This window comes from Equus przewalskii, chromosome 16, assembly GCF_037783145.1.
Source record: "Equus przewalskii isolate Varuska chromosome 16, EquPr2, whole genome shotgun sequence".
Classification (NCBI taxonomy): domain Eukaryota; kingdom Metazoa; phylum Chordata; class Mammalia; order Perissodactyla; family Equidae; genus Equus; species Equus przewalskii.
In genome coordinates this window covers 8,388,202-8,414,524 of record NC_091846.1, presented here as the reverse complement: position 1 = coordinate 8,414,524, position 26,323 = coordinate 8,388,202, and the positions used below count along the sequence as shown (strand labels likewise).

At 40.0% G+C, this 26,323-nt stretch overlaps 1 protein-coding gene across 10 annotated transcripts in view; it reads right to left on the bottom strand.

Annotated features, from left to right (window-relative positions):
• The window catches only part of MTUS2 (microtubule associated scaffold protein 2), a 559,616-nt gene that overhangs the window by 454,054 nt on the left and 79,239 nt on the right, over positions 1-26,323 (bottom strand). For 2 of the 10 annotated variants that reach the window (XM_070577884.1, XM_070577875.1), the window contains exon 3: positions 25,020-25,113. The exons of the other annotated variants lie outside the window; for them this stretch is intronic. The gene's annotated coding sequence lies outside the window, so the exon portion shown is untranslated. The remainder of the gene's footprint in view (positions 1-25,019; positions 25,114-26,323) is intronic. 10 annotated transcript variants of the gene reach the window in all.

Below are 26,323 nucleotides of genomic sequence, written 5' to 3'. Positions count from 1 at the left end.
AGAAAATAAGCGCTGGCAAGGATGTAGAGAAAGTGGAACCCACGTGCACTGTTGGTAGAAACGTAAAATGGTGCAGCTGTTATAGAAAACAGTATATCAGTTCCTCAAGAATTTAAAAATAGAATTACCATATGATCCAGCAATTCCATTTCTGGGTATGTATCTAAAAGAATCAGAAGCAAGGTCTTGAAGAGATATTTGTACAATCATGTTCACAGCAGCATTATTCACAATAACCAAAAGCTGGAAGCAACCCAAGTGTCCATCAATGGATGAATGGATAAACAAAACGGTATACACATATAATAAAATATCATTCAGTCTCAAAAAAGGAAATTTTTTTTTTAAAGATTTTTTTTTATTTATTTTTTCCTTTTTCTCCCCAAAGCCCCCCTGGTACATAGTTGTGTATTCTTCGTTGTTCTTCGTTGTGGGTTCTTCTAGTTGTGGCATGTGGGACGCTGCCTCAGCGTGGTCTGACAAGCAGTGCCATGTCCGCGCCCAGGATTCGAACCAACGAAACACTGGGCTGCCTGCAGCGGAGCGCGTGAACTTAACCACTCGGCCACGGGGCCAGCCCCTCAAAAAAGGAAATTTTGAGACATGCTACAACATAGATGAACCTTGAGGATGTTATACGAAGTGAAATAAGCCAGTCATGGAAAGATAAATACTGTATGATCCCACTTATTTGAAATATCTACAATAGTCAAATTCAGAGAGACAGAAAATAGAATGGTGGCTGCCAGGGGCTGGGGGCAGGGGAAATGGAGAGTTGGTGTTTGATGGGTACAGAGTTTCAGTTTTGCAAGATGAAAAGAGTTCTAGAGATTGGTTGCACAACAATGTGAACATATTTAACACTACTGAACTGTACGCTTAAAAGTGGTTATGATGATAAATTTTATGTTATATATATTTTACCACAATTAAAAATTTTTTAAATATTAAGAGAACAGGATATTGCAATTAAAAGATAACAAGGTGGGTGAGGTAGTGGTAAGAAATCAGTGTGGAAACTGAGAGAGTCTGGGAAAGTGACAAAACCCAAAAGCATACTAAAATCCAGGGACCCAAAGCAGGAGAGTAGGTCCCATTTGGAATAACCCAGTTGCCCATTAAACTGGTGCCCAAAGCATAAGCAACAGAAAAACTGATCCCAGCTGCCCAAAGTTAAAGCCTGGCTGCACTCAACGAGGAGAAGAGATGTGAATATTCCATCCCAGGGAGGCAGCCTTCCCATAAAAGGGGCAAAAGAGTCCCTGACTGTGCAGCAAAGATTGAAAAATAAATTTTCTTAATTAAAAAAAAAAGTTTGAACATATATATCCTACTACCTATTCCTGTTCTGTTTTATATCCTATAAAATATACATATGACTATAAGATAAAAGAAAAATGAAGCTCAGAGATGTTAAGCAGCTTCCAAGATTTACAAGCTGATAGCCCAAAAGGGTGGTGGGGAGGAGCCCCCAACCTGCACCAGGGATCTGCGCTGAGCTTATGATATAAAAGCTCCAGCCAGGGCAGCGGAGAGCGGACATCTGTCACAATATAGAGAGCCGTATGTGGGCCCAGGAAGAGCTGGTTCCTTCCCTTCCCCAACACCTGTGAAACGAGCAACGGCTGACACCATCACAATGAAAGTTATGTGTTACATGTCCACCACAGTGCTCCAAAATACGTTGCCAACAAAGTTATAAAGGCTCCCCGACATTTAAACAGATTGGAAACTGCAATTTTAAGAGCTTAAAGAAATAAGCAATACTGAAATGAGGAAAAAAATCTTAGAAACTAACAAGACTAATTTCCTACCTAATAGAGAAACCCACCCACAGAATCTCTGACAGGTAGGTGTCTGCCGTCTGCTTGAACACTTCTAATTGTAGGGAATGTCACTACCTAGCAAGACAGCCCATTCTATTTTTGAACGTCCCTAAAGAGTTGTAAAGTTCCTTCCTATACGAAACCAAAAATTGCTTCCCTGTAACTTCTACCTCTTGGCCTGAGCCATATCTTCTTAAACTAGACTATTTAAAATTATTTAGAGCAATCTATGGATCCAATGCAATCCCCATCAAAGTCCCAACAACATTTTCCACGGAAATGGAACAAAGAATCCTAAAATTTATATGGAACAACAAAAGACCCCAAATAGCAAAAGCAATCCTGAGAAAAAAAGAACAAAGCTGGAGGTATCACACTCTCGATTTCAAAATATACTACAAAGCTATAGTAATCAAAACAGCATGGAACTGGCACAAAAACAGACACACAGATCAATGGAACATAATAGAGAGGCCAGAAGTCAAACCCACACATTTTCAACAAGGGAGCCAAGAACATACAATGGAGAAAGGAAAGTCTCTTCAATAAATAGTGTTGGGAAAACTGGACAGCCACATACAAAAGAATGAAAGTAGACCATTGTCTTACACCACACGAAAATTAACTCGATATGGATTAAAGAATTGAATGCAAGTTCTGAAACCATAAAACTCTTGCAAGAAAACACAAGCAGTATGCTCTTCAACATCAGTCTTAGCAGTATCTTTTTGAATATCATGTCTCACAAAGCAAGGGAAACAAAAGAAAAATGAACAAATGGGACATCAAACTAAACAGCTTCTGTCTGGCAAAGGAAACTATCAACAAAACCAAAAGATAACTGAACAATTGGGAGAAGATATTTGCAAATCACATATCTCAAAAGGGATTAATATCCAAAATATATAAAGAACTCAATAAAAAAAGAAACAATCCAATTAAAAAATTGGCAAAGGATCTGAACATTTTTCCAAACAGATATACAGATGGCTAACAGGCACACGAAAAGATGTTCAGCACCACTAATTATTAGGGAAAGGCAAATCAAAACTACAATGAGATATAACCTCACATCCATGAGAATGGCTATAATTAACAAAACAAGAAATAACAAGTGTTAGAGAAGTGGAGAACAGGAAACTCTCGTACACTGCTGATGGGAATGCAGACTGGTGCAGCCACTATGGAAAACAGTATGGAGATGTCACAAAAAATTAAGAATAGAACTACCATATGATCCAGCTATTCCACTTCTGGGTATTTATCCAAAGCACATGAAAACACAAACGTGTAAAGATAGTTGCACCCCTATATTCATTGCAGCTTAATTCACGATAGCCAAGACTTGGAAACAACATTAAATGCCCATCAATGGACGAATGGATAAAGAAGATGTAGTATATATATACAATGGAATACTACTCAGGCATAAAAAAGATGAAATCTTGCCATTTGCAGCAACATAGAGGGACCTTGAGGGTTATGCTAAGTGAAATAAGTCAGATGGAGAAAGTCAACAACTGTACAATTTCACTCATAAGTAGAAGATAAAAACAACAACAAAAAATACATAGATACAGAAAATAAATTAGTGGTTACCAGAGGGTAAGCAGGGAGGGAGGAGACAGAAAAGAATGATACAGCACGTGTGTATGGTGACAGATAGCAATTAGTCTTTGGGTGGTGAACATGATGCAGTCTACACAGAAACTGAAATATAATGACGTACAACTGAAATTTATATAACATTATAAATCAATGTTATCCCAATTAAAAAATAAATAAAAAGAAAAGAAAAGTATTTAGGTAATTTAGGATCATTGAAAACACTCCTATCCACCATGGGGTAACATATTATTGGCTTGGGGACATACCTTTAAGTCACACAAGGCAGGAAACAGTGACTTTTAGTGTGCACTTGGGCACAAAGTTCCACTCTAAACGAGCTTAGATTCTGGACGCCAGAGTCACAGTAAAATTATTTTGCTAGTGAAAAATAGTTTAGATCATGCTCAATAATTTCGACTGCGTAAATACGTGAACTGTGAGAATGAACTGTCATCTTTGAACAAGAAAAAGATGGCCTGTGAATTGTTAGAATTTCTAAAGAAAATTTCCCTCAAAGCATAAACAATATACTTAAAACGAATTATAGTCTCAACCAGCCCACTGAAATTTACAATTGCCAAGAATAAGTTGTTCCTTTCTTCCATTATCCTCAACAAATTAATATTATAAAGTTGACTTTAAATCCTGGGTAAAAACTTAATCATGTGGCCAATATATCCCCCATTTTTTAAAAAAAATTCAATCGGTTCTATTTCTAAAAGTCCCCTGAAATCCTTTCTCAAAGAACAAGTGGCACACATATAATTATTTATTACCTTCCTTTCTCTGATGGAAAATATGAAAAGTAAAATTAAACAAAAAATTGACTTCTCAACTTTTCTTTAAATATAAAACTTTTTTTTTTTTTAAAGATTTTATTATTTCCTTTTTCTCCCCAAAGCCCCCCGGTACATAGTTGTATATTCTTCGTTGTGGGTTCTTCTAGTTGTGACATGTGGGACGCTGCCTCAGCGTGGTCTGATGAGCAGTGCCATGTCCACGCCCAGGATTCGAACCAACGAAACACTGGGCTGCCTACAGCGGAGCGCGTGAACTTAACCACTCGGCCACGGGGCCAGCCCCTAAATGTAAAACTTTTAATGTCAATCAACCAGCACGGGCGGGACCTGAGAGGTTGATGACAGTGCCGTGGTGCTGATTCTTCCCATGCTAAGTGTGTACTAAACAATCCTTTTAAGGAGGAGGCTGCTCTGGGTCCACAATAAGAGCTCACTCATAATTTGTTTCCGTTAGTAGTCACAAACACTCTTTTACAAAAACCAAAAGATACCATGTAACTTTGGTAGACACTTTGAAGATTCCTTTTCTAAACGAATGAATCACTCACAAACATACTGGATGTTAACTTTTTTGGTACTTCATCGAAATAAAAGTATAAAGTTACATTTACAAATTTTTTTCTCAAACAGTACCCTTCCATAAAATTGACACTGGCTCCTGCATTCCAAGGCAACAGGCCAGCCCGTGGTCTGTAACTCAGCTCCAGGCTGCATAAGCATCACTAACCACCCGGGAGCAGAGCGCCAGGCTTTTGAAAGCACCCTCTTCTTTCAAGACGCAGACACTCCTTTCAGCCGCATTCTTTAATACCCAAAACATGAAATTCCAGGGAAATTGAAATTAACAAGGTAAAGGCTCAAATTAGGATGCTCATATAAAGTAATATGAAACCTTACAAAGCCATGGTAATGAGAGTGAACTCAATCACAATAAAGAAACATATTCAGTTAAGTAAAAATATTTTAATTATTGCTTATTCAAAGATGTATATAAGTGGCAAAGGCAATTAAATATCCCCATTAACCAAAAATTAACTATAAACAGCCCCAGCATATTTCTTTGCTTACCATCCTATGGCCTCCAATTGATTTTATTTCCCCAAATAGTTGCTCAAAACCTACTCACACAAATTTTTCTCCATCTCAAAAGAAGTCTGCTCCTTCAGCTGTATCAGCATCCCAGGCGAAAAGGACCAAGTAGGCCATATTTGCCCAAGTGTATCAGATTTAGACACTTGACACATGGCTTTATTCAAGAGCCTGTTAGAAATGCAGACTCTTAGGCTCCACCCCAGACCGGATGAATCAGAATCCGCATTTTAACAAGATCTCCAAGTGATTCCCAAGCATATTCAGTCTGAGCAGCACTGCTTTAGATCCCAAAGGGTGGTCCCAGGAGCAGCAACAGCAGCAGCACCTGGCAACTGTCAGAAATGCAAATTTTTGAGCCCCATCCTACTGAATTAAAACCTCCGTGGGTGGGGCCCAGGATCTGTGTTTTAACAAGCTCTCCAGGAGACTCTGATGTACTCAAAGGTTTTTGAGAACCACTGCTTTACACAAGGGGTAGGCAAACTTTCTTTAAAGGACCATATAGTAAATTTAGTCTTTGCAGACCATATGGTCTCTGAATTAGGCAGCTGTAGCAGGAAAGCAGCCGTGGACAATTTGTAAACAAATAGCTTGGCTGTGTTCCAATAAAACTTTACTTATGGACACTGCAATTTGAATTGTATATCATTTTCACGTGTTATGAAATATTATTCTTCATTGGACTTTTTTCAATCACTTAACAATGCAAAAACCCTTCTTAGCTAACGAGCCATACAAAGAAAGACAAGTGGTGAGCCAAATTGGCCCAGTTTACCAGACCCTGCTTTAGACAAGAAATGACTTTCCCCAGTTCCAGCTGACCTCCTTTTCTGAACACACCAGAGTCCCTAAGGTCATCTCACAGGATCAATGCCAATCAGAGCCATAAGCAACCTCGCCTCTCAAGAAAACAGTAACATTTAAACACAATCCATAATTTTGTGGAAACAGCTTTGCTGAGGAGGGTACATAAATCTCCCATACTAATAATGCTCAGGAAATAAAGTGAGATTCTGTGGAGAACGTGAAACCGGCAAACAGCCATTGATGATTAAGTAGCTAGGAACTAAAGTTTTTTTCCTTTTTGCAATTACTGATTATAGCTTTTATCTGTTCAACACACCCATCGTTAACTGTGCTGCTTAGGCACTATGCTATCTGACTCCCCGCTAGGCTCCTATAGATAACATCTCTCTGGAGCCTGGGTCACCATGGTAATGGGTGTGTGAGCTGTTTTTCAGGAATCAGAACCCCTTGTCCACTTCAGGCCAGTTGAGACCACCACCCCATCAACTGGGCCCATGCAGATGTCCGATAGCCAATCTTTTGACATCAAGAGGTTAAAAACTCCACCCTCAGATCATGCTAATGCCGCCATTCTGTGAGCATGGGTCCTATGAAGAGGCATAAAGTCTGACTACACTTGCGCAGATCAGTCAATTACCTCACCCCTCCTCACCTCGCTCCACATTTCAGACCACCTTGTACCCCTACCCCATAAATATCCCTGAGCGCCCATTTTTGGGGAAGCAAATTTGAGACACATTCTCCTGCTTCCTTTCATGGCTGCCTTCTGATTAAACCCTTTCCCTGCTGCAATCTCGTCATCTTGGTGTTTGGCTTTCTGGGTGGCAGGCAAAAACGAACCTGGTTCGGTAACAAAAGTATAATAATACACGTGAGCTTTTCAAAACTTAATTGTAAGTGTTTGAGGTGGGGGAGCAAATGAAAGGATCCAAAGGATTCCATAATCTGAGTCCACCCATCTTTCTAATCTTCTCTATTTACTACCTATGCTCCAACTGAACGCTAACACCTCTCTCTTTACCCAAATCATGCCCTGAGTATGCCCACAGGTCTCTCCCGCCCCTCTCTCCATTAGGAATGCTCTGCTCCCCCAGCCCCATACGTCCAAGTCTTACTCATTCCTTAATGTCTGGCATAAACGTAGTTCCTCCATGAAGCAGTCCCAATCCTCCAGCAAAAATCCCTCTATAGTCTTTCCTTGTTTCTATTATTATTATTTTTTTTTTTTAGGAAGATTGGCCCTGAGCTAACATCTGCCACCAATCCTCCTCATTTTGCTGAGGAAGACTGGCCCTGAGTTAACATCCGTGCCCATCTTCCTCTACTTTATATGTGGGACACCTGCCACAGCATGGCTTGACAAGTGGTGTCATGTCTGCACCCGGGATCAGAACCGGCAAACCCCGGGCTGCCAAAGCGGAACGTGTGAACTTAACTGCTGTACCACCACGCCAGAACCATGTTTCTATTATCCTGATTATCATATTCTATGCTTTATTTGTAAATTTTTTTTTATACCCTTCACTAAATTATAAGCTCCTTAAAGGTAGGAATATCTTACTCATATTTCATTGACCACACCTAGTTCCCTAGCAGAGAGACACAGTGGTCACTTGCATATTTTCTGAAATGATTTCTATTTAGTGAAAGTAATGTAAAAATTATTACAGAAACAATAGCAGCAGCAGCTACCATTATTGCGCCCGTAGTGCCTGACACTTTATCTCCAACCTTATAAGAAAACTTCCTTTATGGCAGGAATTCCTGTGCCTATTTGACAGAGTTCACAGTGGGAGTCTGAGAGCTTAAGCAGGTTGTGCAGTTCAGAGGTTCTCAAGGTGTGGTCCCCAGATGAGCAACATCAGCATCAGCAGGAAACTTGTCAGGAATGTAAACTCACAGGGCGCACGCCCACACTCAGGTGTTTCTCTTTGTTCAGAAGAGGATGCTGAACTTTGATAAAATCTTGTCACGGCCTTTAGGTGAAAATGCAGATTGATAATTCCTTGATACAGAGCCTTTTAGAGATTATCTTGTTCCACAAATTCTTCCTGAAAATTTGAGTTAACGAAGTGCTTACCTATCACCCCAACTCAACCCAACCATCGGGGTGCAGTGGATGGAGAGGCACAGACAATACAGGTGGGAAATCCAGCCACCTTGATCAGGCAAATGGTCCAAATGGGGATGGATTTTATGAAGACATTTCATAAGAATGCAGTGATGGAATGAAATGTCAACAATGTATAGAAAGCAGAAAGTAAAGACACAAAGATCACGGCATTTGATTATTCCAGCTGGTGCTAATTGAGGAGCCATTATTTGGCAGGGTGAAGTAGTTTCTAGGTCCTATTTGAGAAAAAGAAAGTTTAACTAAGGCTAAGGGTAAACCAATAGGCTTGAATATCAAGAAGATTTCAACCAAGACATGTGTGTAACGGGGGTCCAGCTGCCTCCAATACTCACACGCACAGCAGTTTTGCCACATGGAGGGAGGATGCTTACTGTGCATTCATGAGGCATATTTTATCATTAGCCACACAAAGACTACATTATCTTAAGTAGACCAGAAGATGCTGGTAAGAAAATGAGGATTTCCTTCTAAGACAGACTTTACCATGTTTTATATTCTCTTCTCCTTTGCCATGCATTTTCCTTCAATGTTGTGGTGTGCGTATTTTAAGGTTAGTTAACTTTACACATTACCTAAACCAGTAAGGTCAATATTTATAAAAGATGTGAAAGAAACATGTCCGTATTCATGGGGTTTGGGATATCTTAATTTATCTTGAGACCCACTTTGCAAAGGCCGTAAGCAAATTCCATAATTCTTCAATACAAGAGCATCAAAGTGAATATTCCGGCATGATGAGGAGCAGTCGTCAGGAGAGGCACTCAGCGAATGCAGCTCCACTGAGGAGGAACTCAGTAAGAGGTGATGATGTAAGTGACAGCAGCCTGAAATTTTCCCTCTTTTCTGAAAAAGAGGGAAATTAAGCAGTTTGATCTATGAAATCACATGTTCTCTTTAGCAGAGTTGATTCAGACAGGTGGGGGATTCCTTTTCCGTGGCCTCCTGTAATAAACCACCTCACCCATGGGTAGACAGCAGTAGGAAAAATACATAAGGCAAAACTCACAGGCTGGCTTCAGGATAGAAGTTGAGGGACAAAGATTACCTACGTGAATAAAACAGCCCAAGCACTCTTCATTATAGCCATGTATTTGTAATGCATTTATAATTACTAATAATTAAAATATGTTCCTCGATGAGGCAATCTTGAACACAGTAATCTTACCAGTCTTTATAAACATGAATAATCATGGACAGATGGATTGCCGTAATAATTACAGTGATTGTGTTTGTTTTCATTTTATAGAAAACCCTCAGGAATAGGTCTGGGAGAACGCTGACGAATCTGAGACACATGGCAGGTCATCAGAAAGGGACTTACTCTCTCTTGGGGATGCTTCCTACTCTCCAGAACCGGGGTTTCCTCATGTGTCAGGTGTAGTTAATATTAATACCTACCTCACAGGTATGTTGTAAGCATCAAATGAGATAAGAGAGGAGGAAAGGTGCTCCGGGAATTCTCAACTCTCCACAAATAAGAGTCATTTCCACACAGGAATAGTTCACATCAATGAAGGAAGGGCAACAATTTAAAATTGTGGGCTAATTTCTGTAAATGTTATTCCATTTAGGAATACTACTCAGCTGCAAAACAGAACAAAATCATTCCATTTGCAACAACATGGATGGACCTTGAGGGAATTATGTTAAGTGAAATAAGCCAGATAGGGAAGGATAATCTGTGTATGACTCCACTCATATGAGGAATTTAAAAATGTGGACTAAGAACAGTTTAGTGGATACCAGGGGAAAAGTGGGGTGGCGGGTGGGCACAAAGGGTGAAGTGGTGCACCTACAACACGAATGACAAACATTAATGTACAACTGAAATTTCAAAAGATTATAACCTATCATTAACTCAATAAAAAAAAATGTTATTCCATCTAAACTAAGTGATAATATCCGAATTTCAAATTGCTTGAGAAAGTTGCTAATTATTCTTTATAGCAATCTCTGAAACACTGAAACATTTTCCGGTTACATAAATGATCTGCCTGAAGGCAGACCATAGGAACACAATATACAACAGATGCTGCTAGTGACCATATTTGAGGAACACGAAATGCTGATCAAGCCATCTCAAGCCTCAATACCCACATTATGACTTCCTTCTTATGATCTACCGGAATTACATTTGTGAATTATCACAGCTTACAAAAGTCCTATCCCCTTGTAGCCCTCAACCCCACTCCTTAGTGCATGCTGGTGCACCCATGCACATACACACCCACACAGAGAAATAGCAGGAAAAGTAAAAGCACCGTTGGCAATTCTAACCTGGCTAGTCAATTTAAAGCATGCTCCACCTGCTAGTTATTTTTAACTTTCGGAATCTTCCAATCAATAAAATGTCAATAACAGAACTTTCTCCTGTAGCTGATATTTGTAGCTTAACATGGTAATATTAAACTATATAAACATGAATCTCAAAGGATGATAACACCACTACAGAAGATCCTTTCCATTATCTGTAGCTGTGCACTAAATGCACTACTGAACGAACCATCATCCAGGAGGTGGAGTGGGTTTCCAAAGTACGAAAGGACTAGTACATGCATTGTTACGGATGTACGTAGCATAAGTAAATGGTATTTATAGAAATACCATGCCAGCCTGGACTTTGGTGACAAGCTGTATGATTTAGCCTGCTCAGACCACTCACTGCGCCTGTGTAATCATGAGTTACTATTTTCAAACAAACATGCAATTCAATTTTTAAACAAACAAAGAAAGAGAACTAAGTAATCGGGAGTTTTAATTTACAAACACAGAAAGATACTTAAAATTTTTGTGGCATAAATGAACAATGTTACATTGACATAAGAAAAGAAAGAGCAACAGAACAGAAGCAATAACTCAGAAATCAACCTCATTATATATAGAAATGTAATACATGACAAAGAATCCACCACCAGGAAGGAAACCTTGTTTAATAAATGGTTTGGGGAATACTAGCTGGCAGTTTGTTTTTTAAATATATGTTTGTTGTATACATACATTTGTTACATATATATGTAAAATTTAGGCACCCCATTCCAGGCATACAAAAATTAATGTGACACCATTTTGTATTTAAAAATATAAAAAGAAACCACAGGAAAACAAAAATAAAACACAATTGAAAAATTTTCAGCTTCTAGAGATGACATCTTCTATGCTTAGAAACTATAAAGGAAAAGAAACATAGATTTGCCTACATAAAAATTTACCCCCACCACGTCTTTTTAAAAAAGCAAATAAAAGACTAGGAAAAATATTTTTGCTAAATATGACAGTTTTATTTTTGTTAGGTAAATTGATAAAAGAAGCACTAACCCAAGAGGTAAACAAGCAATAGATAAAAAGCACTCGAGTGTCCTGAACTAGAAAAGCTCCTTGATTAGGCATCCCCCGCCCTTCAGCCTTCCCTTCCAGTCACATCTCCAGCCTTGTCCCCTGGCATGCTGTGCTCCTGCCACACTGAACTACTTACCATCTCCAGGTGAGTCAAAGTTCTCTCAAAGGCCCCGTCTCCGTGCTCTCACTGTACTGAAGTGGCCATCTCCCCATCCTTCCACCTGAAAATTCATCTTTCATAACAGCTCAAGTCTCCCCTCTACCAGGACACCTGCCAGTGCCCACCTCTATCACCATATGCTGACCTGCCCTGTCAACACAGTCCAGAAGAACTTCCTGCAATGGCAGAAATGTTCCATATCTGTGCTGTCTAGTATGGCAGCCACTAGCCACATGTGGCTATGGAGCACTTAAAATGTAGCCAGTGCAACTGAGAAGTTGAACTTTTAATTTTAATTTTAATTGTCATATGTGGGTAGTGGCTCCCCATATTAGACAGCACAGTAATCTAGACAAACGCCTTCAGGGGTTCATTAACTTTGTTTAATTTATCTCTGTATCTCCATCACCAGCCCACTGCCTGGTAGATGAATAGAAACTTGGTAAATATTTGTCAAATGACTACTTTTGTGTGTTGATTATGAACCAAACACTCTGAGTACACTGAATATCATCTACCTGACCCTAAAGACAATATGAAATGAGCACTATTATAATCTCTGTTTTACTGGAGAGGAAATGAAGGAACTTAGAGGGCTAAGCGATGTATGGACTAAATGTGTCCCCCAAAATTCATTATCTTGAAGCCCTAACCCCCAGTGTGATGGTATTTGGAGGTGGGGCCTTCAGGACGTGATTAGGTTTAGATGAGATCGTGAGGGTGGGGCCCCCAGGACAGGATTAGTGTCTTATAAGAAGAGGAAGAGGCCAGAGCAAGCTCTCTCTCTGTCCGGGCCACGAGAGGACACAGAGAGAAAGGGACTGTCTGCAACAAAGAAGAGAGGCCTCTCCAGGGACCTGAAACTGTTGGCACCTTGATCTGGGACTTCCTAGTCTCCAGACTATGAGAAACAAATGCTTGCTGTTTGAGCCACTCAGTCTATGGCATGTTGTTGCAGCAGCCCGAGCTAAGACAAGCAACTTGTCCCCATTGACGACGCTAGCAAATGTTTGGGAAGGGATTCTAAGCAATATGCCAAAGAATGATTGAGAGGATTGTGTTTATCTAACTAAGTTTCCAAGCTTTTTGTGATACAGATGTGGTAACTTTCTAATCTACTTTCCTTTCTCAAGTATTAACGTATCTTTATATAAACTATTTTAAAGTGTAACATACAGACAGAAAAATGAACAACTAAATAATTGAGTCAACACAAAGTTAATACCCCAATGAAACCACCACTCAAATCAGGAAATAGCACATTACCCTCTAGAAGCCTCCTTATGTGCCCTCCCACACTCCTCCCTACCATCCTCCCAGAGATAACCTCTATTCTGACTTTTTACACAATAGATTAGTTTTGCCTATTTTTGACCTTGAGAAAAAGTCATACACTATGAACTCCTGTGTGTCTGGCCTTATTGACTCAGCACTGTTTGTGAGACGTATCCACGTCACTGCGTGTTGCAACAGTGCTACTGATTGCTGTACAGGATTCCACTGTAAGAAGATACCACAGCTTGCTGACCTATTATTCTCTTACGGAAGAGCATCTGGGTCATTTCCAGTCTGGAGCTATTAGGAATAATGGTGCCATGAGCTTCTGGCATACATCTTTTGATGCACAGATGTGCCACATTTCTGTTGGTTATATTTCTAAGAATGGAATTGCTGGGCCACAGGCATGCAAACGTTCGGCTTTTGACTAACAGTTTTACAAATTGGTGTACCAATTTACACTCCCACCAGAGTATGAGAGATCTGATATTCTCCAATGTTGTTAATATTGATATTTTTATCTTTTAACTCTAGTCATTCGGGGGTGGGGGTGGTATTGGTATCTCATTGTGGTTTTGTTGCATTTTCCTGATGACTAATGGGACTGAACATCTTTTTTTTATTTATTGGCCATTTGGATAACCTGTTTTGTGAAGTGAATGTCAAGTCTTTTGCCTGTATTTCTACACTCACTTTTTTAAATATTTGGTTAAGTATTCTGGATATAAGATCTTTGTCACTTGCAATATATTATAAATATCTTCTCTCACTCTGTAGTTGCCATTTCAAACTCAATGATCTTTTTCTGATAAACAGGATTTCCTCATGTTAAAGGAGTCCAATATTTTCTGATGAGACTGATGGTGATTTTATGGTGTCATACAATGTGTCAAAATTTGAAAGATATGCATAACTCAACGGATGGATATTTTCCAAACACAAGGTGTTACAAAATCATGCATGAATAAAAAATCATTTAGAATACAAGATAGACTACTGAATTTTAGTGAATATTATGAAAAGTTCATTGATAAAGTTTCAGATTCCACTTTGCAACAAAGCTTTAAGAAATTACCACTTGTCAAGTTTGGTATATCAAAGAATATACACAATTACTGAAAAAGCCATTAAAATATTCCTCCCTTTTCCAACTATACATCTTTGTGAGGCTGGATCTTCTTCATATACTTTAATTGAAACAGATACGTTGTCTTTTGGTTCTATGTCTTGCATTCTTCTATACCTACTACTAAGACAGACATTAACAAAATTTCCAAAAATGTAAAATAATAATGCTCATTAAATTTTTTATTTGGAAATATAGTGATTTTTCACAAAAATGTGTCATTTATATGAGCATATATTGGGTTTATTATTTTTATTTTAAATATGTACTTATATATTACATATTCATAACTTTTCTTTGCTGAGGAAGATTAGCCCTGAGCTAAGATCTATGCCAATCTTCCTCTACTTTATATGTGGGTCACTGCCACAGCATGGCTGATGAGTGGTGTAGGTCCATGCCCAGGATCCAAACCCATAAACCCAGCCCACCAAAAAGGAGCACAGCAAATTTAACCAGCATGCCATAGGGCTGGCCCCTATTCATAAGTATTTCCTAAGTTTTAATTTCTGCAGTACATACCCATACACAATACTGTATAATACAGTAAATATTCAAAAGCATAACCCAGGAGAACTGCTGGTGTAGTTTTTCTATGAATTACTGAGAGAAGGGTGTTAAAATCTTCAACTATGACTATGGATTTGTCAATATCTTTTAGTTCTTTCTTTTTCCTGACAGCTATCTATTAGTTACCTACATATTTAGAATAGCTATCATTCTGTCTTTATCTCTATAATGATTCTTCTCTCAAAGTCTACCTACATTATAGCAATATAGTTACACTAGTCTTCTTTTGGTTAATGTTTTCATGGCATACATCTTCAGCCATTATTGTTCAAGTATTGTGCTTTTCTCTCTATCCACCCCATCCCCCATTTTCTCGGACTCTAAATACATGTACACCAGATCTTTTTACTCTGTTCCATATGTCTCCTGTGTTCCTTCCTGTTTGGCATTTGTTTTTATAATTCCTTTTTATCTCCATGCCTCAGCCTGGACATTATTTTTATCTACTTTCTAATTCACTATTTCTCTCTCTAGCTATATATAATCTATACTGAAGCCCATTGTTGAGATCTTAATTTCTGTTAATTTTTTAGATCTAGATTTCTATATTTTCTTAGAGTTTCCAGTTCTACTCTCTTACAGTTCTCGTTCCAGTCCAGTTCTCCATCATTTAGTTGCTTGAATATAGTAATTGTAGTTATTTTAAAGTCTTGGTTTGATAACCCCAATAACAAGGTGACCCAAAAACAGGGTCTGTTTCTTTTGACTGTTTCATCTCTTGGTTTTCAGTCAATTCTTGTGTTTTCCCATACTTAATTTTTTTTATTGAAGGCTGGAACTTGTTCATGAAAATTATTAAAGATAATTCAAGACTCCAAAGAACACTATTTTTCACCAAAGGGGATTTTACTTTCGCTTCTCACAGCAGTTAAGAGTAGGAAAATCGCTTTATTGCATCAGGGATTGTGCTAGGCTTCTGTCTTTGCAAGGTCTGGCCTATTTCCAACTCACCCACATTCCTAGATTATAATCTTTTAGGTGTTCCAAATAAAAGCATGATGTGTTTATCAGAAGCCCTCATTTCTGGTGGGCTCCAAATTGCGTGTTTATTCTCCGCCACCCATGAGTCTTCCAGAAGCTCTGCTCTGTTTCAACAGGCACGCACGTCAAGGGGAAATGCAGCACCAAGTGTCAGGCTCACTCCTCTGATATCTTGACTCTGCAGCCCTCATTGCATTGGTAGCTCTCCAGTGCACTTCAAAAATAGTTGTTTTTTCAATTATTATTGAGGTGAAATTCACATAAAATAAAATGAACCATTTACAGTAAACAATTTAGTGGTATTTAGTACATCCATGATGTTGTACAACCACCACATCTATCTAGCTCCAAGACATCACCATGCCTGCAGAACAAAACCTCATTCCCATTAAGCAGTTACTCCCCATCGCCCCTCCCCCAGCCCCAGGCAACCACCAATCTGCTGCTTCTATGGATTTATCTATTCTGTATATTTCATATAAATGGAATCACACAATATGTGACTTTTTGTGTCTGGCTCCTTTCACTCAGCATAATGTTTCTGAGGTTCATCCACATTGTAGTACCTATCAGTACACTTCATTCTTTTTTATGGCTGAATAATACTCCATTTTATGTATCTATCACAATGTGTTTAGCCATTCAACCACTGATGAACATTTGAATTGCTTTTACCTTTTGGCTATTGTTACTAGCACTACTGTGAACGTGCATGTACAAACATAGGTCGTGTTTTGCCTTTTGTTTTCTTTTGGTTTATATTTAGCTTTTCTAGTTCTCACCAAGTGAACTGGTTTGCAACAAACCAGTCCATCATTGCCAGAAGTAGAGCTCAAATTTAAATTTTATTTTGAAAAAAATACAATATTAAAAAATCAATCCTGAAATAGCTACTAACAGGAACACTTTGTTTGGAATATAAAACAAACACTCAATTTTAACTAATTTGACAAACATTTGGAAACTGTTTTGTTGATGCTTTTTAAAGACTATCTAAACTTTCCTTAGGCCTATATACAAAAACAAACAGTATTGTAAAAACCAACTCAACCAACTCAAATTAAAATATGAAAATTTCCTTTTACACAAAAAATAAAAACAGATATTCTTGATCAGTTCTCCTTTTATTTCTCAAGTTAAAAATGCCTAGTTTTCAGCTATATGTTGCTCCCACATTAAAAAATGTACTTCAGTGGCTATGAGGACATTAACTTTTAAAAATTAACATTTGACGTAAAAGAAATAATGTTTTATTACAAGGAATAGCAGCTGGGCACAAGCAACCCAGACTCTCAGCCCAATTGAGAAGCCTGGGCTTTAAGAGAGGAAAGCGAACCATAAAGTGCGAGACTTTATGAAGTTTGAGAGGAAGATGAAATGGAAATACAAAAATAGACTTGCTCAACAAAGAAGAGAAAGACGGTGACAGTGCCGTACCAGAATACTTTGGTTAATTCCTGAAAAGTCTAGAGATGTGAAGTAGAATGAAGAAATTACAAGTATAGAAATCTGATTTCACATTTTCTCTCTTTTTACTATATGCCTACACTACTGGAACAAGTGCAGAGTTAATTGGAAAAGCACAGTATTAAAAACTATGTTCACTTTTACGGATTCCCATTTTAAAGTAAATAAAATTATCTCAGATGCCTTCCAATGTCTTAAGTTGCAAGTTTTAGTAGCCCAAAGCACTTAACCCACTGGCTTATTTAATTTCTAGGGAGAAAAGAGACTGCCGATGAAGGAAAACACTTGGCTTTTTGTGGCTCTCTGTGCCTCAAACTGTCCAATAATAAATTCCTTTCTATGTCTAGAACTGAAGACCCCACACAGGATGTTTGGGAGAATCTCATAGTTGTGTACTACAGACGCTAGTAAGAAAGGGAAATGAGGCAAAATTACTTTTAATAATTTAAATGTTTTTGTTTCTTCCAGACTATAGCCTCCCAAAAACTCTAAGCTTCTTTGTGATATACCAACCACTGGTTTTAAAGAGAGCAATAAAACATTCTTATCATTCTGACTAATATCACAATAATTAGAAGGCTAGAGATATCCTTCTTTACTAAATCCTTTAGGAAAACACAAACATATTTTTAATGAAGTCAGTCATGTTTCACAATAAATTAAACTTTAATTTTCATATTCTCAAAGGCCTGTGTGCACAAGGGGTTGGATTAGGGAAATATCCTTAGTCCTGGGCATCCAGGACCGGAGGATAAACAGGGAGCTGTGGGTCAGTGGTTAGCAATCTACAGAAGTTGTTCTTCTTTTAAAGGAGTAAGGTGGCTAAGGCCCCTGGTCCATCTAAACTCGATGTCTTCTCCCCAAAACATATCCCAAGCCCCTGCCTTCTGTCCTAGGGATTAGCAGACCCAAGTGCTGGCCTCACAGGCCACAGGAGCCTCCACCGCTCCTCAGCCAGAAACCAAACCCTGCAGCCACGGAGAAGGCAACTGCCTCCTGCACCCAGGCTCATTCTAGGCTGTGCTCCCAGGACACACAGCAACCCACCTTCATTGGCCCAAAACAGCTGAAAAATTCAGCCTGGTGCCATGACGATGTCAGCAGTGGAGAGCTAGGGAGTCCATCAGGTGGCTTGAAACGCCTTCCTCCTCCTGGGTACCCACTCTGTTTCTGTGGTCTAAAGCCACAAGAATCTGCTCCCCTCAACTCTCTTTCAACTCAAACTAAGCCCCCATTCCCTCTACTACCCTATCAGCTCCTCTTAAGGGGAAAAAATGCATCATATAGAGAAAGTCATGTCATATTCTTATAGCACAAAGGAACAGACTGGAACTACCAAGAAGGTGAACTCATGTAACATTTTGAAATATTAACAGATGGGCTGCCCTCTTCGCCTCCACACTTCCCTCCAGCAGAGGGTTCCCATTCAGGCAGCCGGGCATTCTGCACTTTCTCCTCAGGATCAGTATCCCAGAAGAAAGCAGAGACAACTGAGTCAATTCTTAGCCTTCGAGTTTCCAAAGCCTCAGGAGACACAGGAGCAGGCCTGGGGCGGAAAAGGCAGCTTATCACACTCACACACCCCTTCCAGCAATGCGGCGAGACAGGACAGATCCCCGCACTGAGAAAGTGGAAGGGGAAGCCAGGAGTGAGTAAACACCCTGTTCCTTCCCACAGGCCACGCCGGGCACTCTAGGCCTCCAGCAGATGAGCTCACCAAGAGGCACAGGGGCTGAGGAAAGAGGAAAAGCCACACCACCAATTTCTAAGCTGTGAGTCAGACATCCCTGAAGACTCTGAGAGATAACAAGCACAACTGGAGACAAAAACTACGTCAGGACAAAAGTCAGAGAAATCATTTTTATCTCCAAGTAAAGCATGTAGCCAAGAGAGACCCAGATGACAACTATAAAAGAAAAAACAGTTACAAATCCAGTTGGACTTTCAGGTTTGTTGAGGGGCTGGGGCTGGCCATGGAGTGCCAGTGCCCTCCACCTGCCTTTGTGCAACATCATAGAGTCATGTGCCTACACGGCATCTACAAAGTCTCCCTTGGGGGCTGTAAAGGAACATAGTGAGAAGTAATCTCAAGCCAGAGCAGCTCTCTTGGTTTCCCTAACAACCAAATCTGGCCTCAAAAACTTTGTCTGGTCTGGAGGCCCTGCCCAGAGGGAAAGCAAATTCAATTATAAGCACATTAACTCAGCCTCATCATCATTTGGAGCCTTACAAGGGAAGGTCCTCAGAGAATAATCTGTGGAAATTTAAGGAGAAGACTTGCCAGGAACGACGTAAAATTCAAGGAACTAATCCTAAGGGGACAGCATGTGATAATTACTGCTGTCAGCAGTCACTTAGACAACTCCACATGTGTCTTCAAGAGAACTTGTCGACAATATCTTAAAAACAAGTGTTGGTTTTAGGATGTAGAGCAATTGAAACTATCAAACACTATTGATGGAAGCAGAACTGGTACAACCACTTTAAAAACCTGTTTGACAGTGTCTCCAAAAACTAAACATATGTACATCCTATGATCCAGAAATTTCACTCCTGAGCATATACAAAGAGAAATTAGTACTTAATGTTCACCAAAAGATTACACAGAAAAATGTTCATAACAGTCTTATGCATAACAGCCTAAAAACTGGAAACAATCCAACTGTCCCTCAACACAGTGGACAAAACGAGGACTATTCATACCATAGCACACCTCACAGCAACGAAGAAAAAAACTACCATATGCTACAGACATAACGTGCAGCAAAAGAAGCCAGACACGTGAGAACACATACTCTATGATTCCATTTACACGAAGTTCAAGCACAGGCAAAACAATTCTGTGATGACAGAAAGCAGTTACCCTGGAGTGGGGAAAGGATGGACAGGGGCACAGGGGAGCCCACCCATCCAGAGAATGCGTAAAGATATATGCACCCCTATGTTCATTGCAGCATAATTCACAATAGCCAAGACTTGGAAGCAACCTAGGTGCCCATCAAGGGACAAATGGATAAAGAAGATGTGGTATATATACACTATGGAATACTACTCAGCCATAAGAAATGATGAAATCCGGCCATTTGTGACAACATGGATGGACCTTGAGGGTATTATGCTGAGTGAAATAAGTCAGAGGGAGAAAGTCAAATACCGTATGATCTCACTCATAAGTAGAAGATAAAAACAACAACAAACAGCCACATAGAAACAGAGACTGGATTGGTGGTTACCAGAGCAGAAGGGGTGGGGGAGGAGAGTGAAAGGGTCATTAAGCACATGTATATTGTGATGGACGGTAATTAGTCTTTGGGTGGTGAACATGTTGTAATCTACACAGAAATCGAAACATTTAATGATATACACCTGAAATTTATATAATGTATAAACCACTGTTACTGCAATAAAAAAAAGAATAAAAAATTTTTAAAAATAGCCACAATTTATTTATTGACTGCTTTCTATGAGCTTGAGCACTGTACTGACAGGATTGTTTGATTTTAAGCACAGGACAACAGCATGAAAGGAAGGAGATGATGGTCCTGTTTCACAGAAGAGGACACAGCATTGAGAGTTAATTCTCTATTGCCACAACAATACTACACAGCAAAACCCCAAATCTCAGTGGCATATAACCACGTTTGTTTTCTCATGCAGCCATCAACGCATCAGTTGAAGCTCCACTGATCCCCCGGGCTCCAGGTCCAAGTGCGTTGGGTCTGTTTCTTACTCCAGGGCCCCAGCTACAGGGGCAGCGACTCCACAGCATGTTCTTCTCAGCACAAATCTCCTGAGCGACAGCCCAAGACACAAGCACACTCAAGCTTCCGCCTGTGTCCCATTTGCTAATATTTCATGAGCCAAGACAAGTCACGTGGACAAAGTCAAGGCCGTAGGCTCCCACGACCACAGGGCCATGGCCTGGCTGTGGAAGCATTATGTGATAACAGAGGATGACAAAATGGGCTCAATTATTCTAGCACAAGTACCTTGTCCAAAGTCACAGAGCAGCCAGTTAAAACCAGGACCCGGCTCCACTGGACTCCAGGTCTGCCTACCCGACTGCTTAATTCTCCTAAAACAAACAGCTATAAAAAGGCAGTGATTCTCAACCCCACTAGCAGGAGTTATTGCAATTACCTGTATACTTTTTCCAGCCAACTGGAATACTTTTTCCATTAACTGTATCTGACCAACTGAAAACATTCCAGATTCTACTCAACTACAGTAGATGTTCCAGGTGGAATTCCACTACGAGAACAAGGCAGAGTCTCAAAAGCCAGTGACTGAACTAAACTGAAAATCTCTGGTCTTATTAAAACCTACAAGAACCTGAAGGGCCAAAAGAAATCTTAGATATGTAAGATGCTTTTCGTACTGAAGTTGCCAACCATTTCCCTGTACACTGAGTTCTGTACGTTTCCACTCTACCTTTGGTTCACACCAAAAGAGAGACCCAAAATTCTGCATCTGCTCAGTAAGGAAACAGAAGTGCTGTGGAAGATCATGCCTGGCTCCCATTCCCAGCCCCAAAGGAAGAGAGCAAGGCAGGCAGGGCTCCACCCCACCACACAATATTCTCCATGTTCTCAAGCCGACCCACTGACAGGCAACCCATGGGTCCCACCACCCAGCCTCCAGGGAAGGCCCTCCATCCACCTTCAGGATAACAATAAGAAAACGGCCTCAATGCTGCTGCTGGTCAGTTGTGCCCGGACAACCACATTTTAGTGGATAAAACACAATACCAGTTTTTTCAAAGACGATCTTCTATTTAATAGATGATTGTTATAAACACACCTGCTTTTACTACATCAGGCTAAAGAAGTTATTCTGAAGAAGTGAAGATTAAAGACCACAGCCCATAAACATTTTTTTTCTTGAAAAGATTCTCATATAAAAAAGAGATGGCTCATGACTGAGCTAGACCTTCAAAATCTCAGCACCATCTGAGATCACGCTCTCTCCCCTCCACTCTCTGCCCCCTAATCTTCTCAGGATTCTTGTTCCATCCTCGCTGACTCCACTTCCACTTCCTCCATCCAGCCTTCCCCTCCACAGCGCACCAGACTTCTTGTCATAAAACCCTTGTCAGATCATGTAACTCTCATCCTCAAAAACACATGACGGCTCCCTAATCCTTGTACACTCCACAGCAGGGCTCTCACCTCCCTCAGCGGCCAGACCCTTCACATCTCCTCCACACTCAGCTCTCCAGGAGAGCAGGGACCATGCCCACCGGGACCACCTCAGTAGCCCAAACAGCCAGCACACACCTGGTACCCAGCAGGTGCTTAGAAGTGTCTGTCACTGAGTGAAGAAACCTGGGTTTCCAGACTCATTTCCGGCTCCATAAAGCTCTCCCTCCTGTATTACACCAAAGTTCTCCTGCTGCTCCCTGAATGCAGCATAGGCTCTCCTCCACACATTTGCTCTCACTGGGCTCGCAGCCTGGAAGGACACTGCCACCCATTTTCTATGCATCGAAATCCTTACCTCAGGCCAGGCTCAAATGTCAAGTTTCAGGACTTCTCAGATTTTTCCACTGAAATCATTTTGTCTCTGTTTAGAACTGATTTCTTTATGCTTTGTACTACTGTTTATCCGTCTGTCTCTTGCATTACAGAAAAATTTAAAAAGCAGGGCCTTTTTAAAAAAAAATACATCTTTGTATCTTCCTTGTGCTTAGCGTAGTATTTTGCAGACAGGAAAACATTAAAAATGTCTATTAAATCAAATCTCATAGGCTGCTGCAAAAATTCATAAACTATGATTCTAGTTACATCAACCAAAAAATAATTTTATGCTATACATGCTGCACATTTACGAAGAAGAAAATTTCATGGCTATAAACACTAGGGCACCTAGTTACATCCCACAAGTATAACAAAATCTTGATTATCTGGTACCTTCCTGACCCCAATATCCTAGCAAAGCAAGAACCTAACCAACTAACAAAGATCAGAATCCCATTTACACCTACACTGCAACAACAAACAAACAATAAAGAGCACACAAAACTAAAAAGGCTTTAATGGTCTACAGAAATTAAGTTCTAGAATTCACTATTGTTATTTCAGCAACCAAACAACTCCACTGATATAAATCCCTTACATCAGATTTCATTTTGCATTGCAAATTGTACTGTATGATTTTTCAGCACATTTCTGTGAAGATGATTTGTGGGGAGTTATCAGACAAAATTTCAAATACTGAAAAGATGGCTGACAAACTATTTTCATTAAAGAAGTTAACTCAGAACACATAATCAAGCACAAAAGTTAAGTCTACAACTAAGTTTGTTTTTTAAAAATAACTTTGAAAATGAAACCACAGTTAGACAATAAGATGGCTGGCCGTTTGCTTCTACACCATCCATGACTGAGCTTATGTGATTAAAACGTGAAGGGGAATTTACCTAATTAAAATTAAGTGCAAGTTGTCTCATTTGATTAGCCCTCTCCTTCACACTCACGGGCCCCGTAACTAAATGCCCTGGTGACAGCTCTTATACACAGCTGTCATTTTAATGGAAATATACTTCAGTGAATTCAGGAAATTTCTGTCGACCACCAATTGTTAATCCGTGTCAATCTCATTTAACAACCAGAAAAGCCATTATGAACTTGTCAGCTCTTTAATTTCCCTAAATGAATTTAATTGGTTTTTTATTACTCATTTGGTAGTAATGTCATCTTCTCTTAATAATAAAGGACAACAAAATTAACCATCATAAATGCCCACTATTTTTAAAGCCACACCTTTTAGAAACAGATTAGATGGAGATTTGTGTCTTCAACAGCTTCTCCAATTTAACTGTGATGAAGAACAAAATAATGAGAAGCCAAGGAGAAGTGCCATCCTGGGGAGGGCAGGAGGACGGAGGGGATCAGATATGGTGGAAGACAGCAACCAAATCAAGGCACCCATACCTCAGACAGGGTAATGTGGCATCAAGCTCAATAATAGTACGTAGCATTTTTATTACCCATCCAGAGTATCAAGATCCTGGTGATGAATAACACTGCCAAAGTGGTTTTACCTTTAAGTGTTTATTTTAATTCCCACAGTCATAACTACTTGCTTCTGGTTTCATAATAACAATAACCACCCACCACAAGAAAAGCTAACACCTATTATGTGTTTGCTATAAGCAAGATATTGTTCTAAGTGCTTTACACATATTGTTCCACTCAGTACTCACAATACCTCTGTACAGTACTGTGTATATGAGGAAACTGAGGAACCAGAGGCGAGACAAAGTTGTCCAAGGCCCGAAGTTGTAAACAGGGGAACCAGGATTTAAAGCGAAGCCATGGACTCAGCCCCGGGTTCGTAATGACGAGGTCTAGTTCACTTCCCCAGTGTGACAAGTCCCAGTGTGGGAAGAACAAGACTCACCCAACAGAGAAATCTGAGTCCCAGGGAGTCAGCCAGATGGCAGGTGGGATTTTGAAAACATAGTACTAGATATTTCGTAAATGTTTAAATAGCTTAAAAATGGCTAATGATTAGTATTTCTTCATGAAGAACAAATGTCAGTTTTTAAAATATTTAAACTGATTATATGTAACACACATTAGTATCAAACTCATTTTAATTTATTCAATGAAAATATTAGTCTTACATAAAACAGAAAATAGAAGGATTTAACCAGGAATTCAAGAATTGTTTAATCATTAAATGAGTAGTGCCAGAATCAATATATTTCAAATTCTTTCCTCAAGGAACCTTCAATTCCATTGATTTCTGCAAAGTTAGGGATGGCCAACAGCTTCTCATGTCAGAATAGTTAAGCACAACATTCCAATTCTGGGTAAAATGCAAAACTCACCCAAGATCACTTTGCTTGATCCAAACCATTCTATGCCCCAAAGGCAATCAAGGCATCTCTCATCCCACTGTCCTGTCAGCATTAGAAAATGGATCTAAGATAAGGAGCAGGAGTGGAATTATTTCCTTTGCAATTCAGTATATAACAGAACCAGTCTTACTAAATAAAAGAACACATCTTGCCTGACAAGACAAATTTGATGCTGGTTTATCTTTCTGAGCAGAAGGCAATGTATGTGCCCTTTTTTACAGGAAAAACGGCCATCAGGTAGAGATCTCATCTGTTTCTCTACTAATTCTCACTAATCTCAAAGTGATTTCCACACGTTTTCCATTCCTTTTCAGTGCCCAAAGCACAAGAATTACCTTGAGATAATCCAAAGACAGTCCCCTGACTGAGGGCTACTGGACGCTGCTTCAAGTGATTGAAACCAGGAGACCAGATGGCCACACACTCCCCTTCAGCCAAGACGAGCACTGACCACAAGCATGGTGCCAGAGAGGACAGGTAGTGCCAACTTAGGCCATCATCCCCACAGAGGGACAGCAACAGCCCCCTCTCCCTTATTCCCTGTGCATGTGGACTTGAACTTCTGTTTTTACATTTTCAGAATGACATAACCCAACACTAGCAAAATAAATTCCATCTACTGGAATTTTCAGCTTGGTCAGATCCAGCAGAGCTGCACACATCTGTACCCGAGAGCAAGAGGTCATTGCTTGATTGCAGGATCACCCTCAAAGCTTTTCAAGCAAAAGGAGGTGAAAACAATTACAAAAAGGAAATGAAAGTTCAATAAAAAATATGAGTCTGGACAAGATGGCGTAGACTCATTTCTCCCTGACCCTCCCCTCTAGGGACAACTATATACCCTGAAAATAAAGCAAGAGTCAACCAAAGCTGAATTCTTAAAGGTGTACAGAGGAAGGTAGCTGGTTAGGGACCCCAGGACTGAAGGAATAACAGAGCAACAGGGTGCCTTAGGATCGCCCGCCCAAAGGCGGAGGGCAACCCAGGCCTCATACTTCCAGATTCTCAACCTAGCAACAAAGGGGCCCCCAGGTAGGTTCACTCCTCCTCTGAATGAAACAGAGTCCTGTTGACAACAGCAGGTGAGCCAAGCAAGGGGGATTGATAGGGAGTCCTGCCAACAATAAGTATCCAGGGGAAGCATCCTCCTTCCAGTCAGGCAAGAACACTAACCTCCACTGAGAAACATGGGGAGAAGGGGAGTGGCTCCAAACAGGGGAATTCCACCACAAATAGTGCCTGGGAAGCCTCTTTGTCCCCAAGGGCCTAAGACA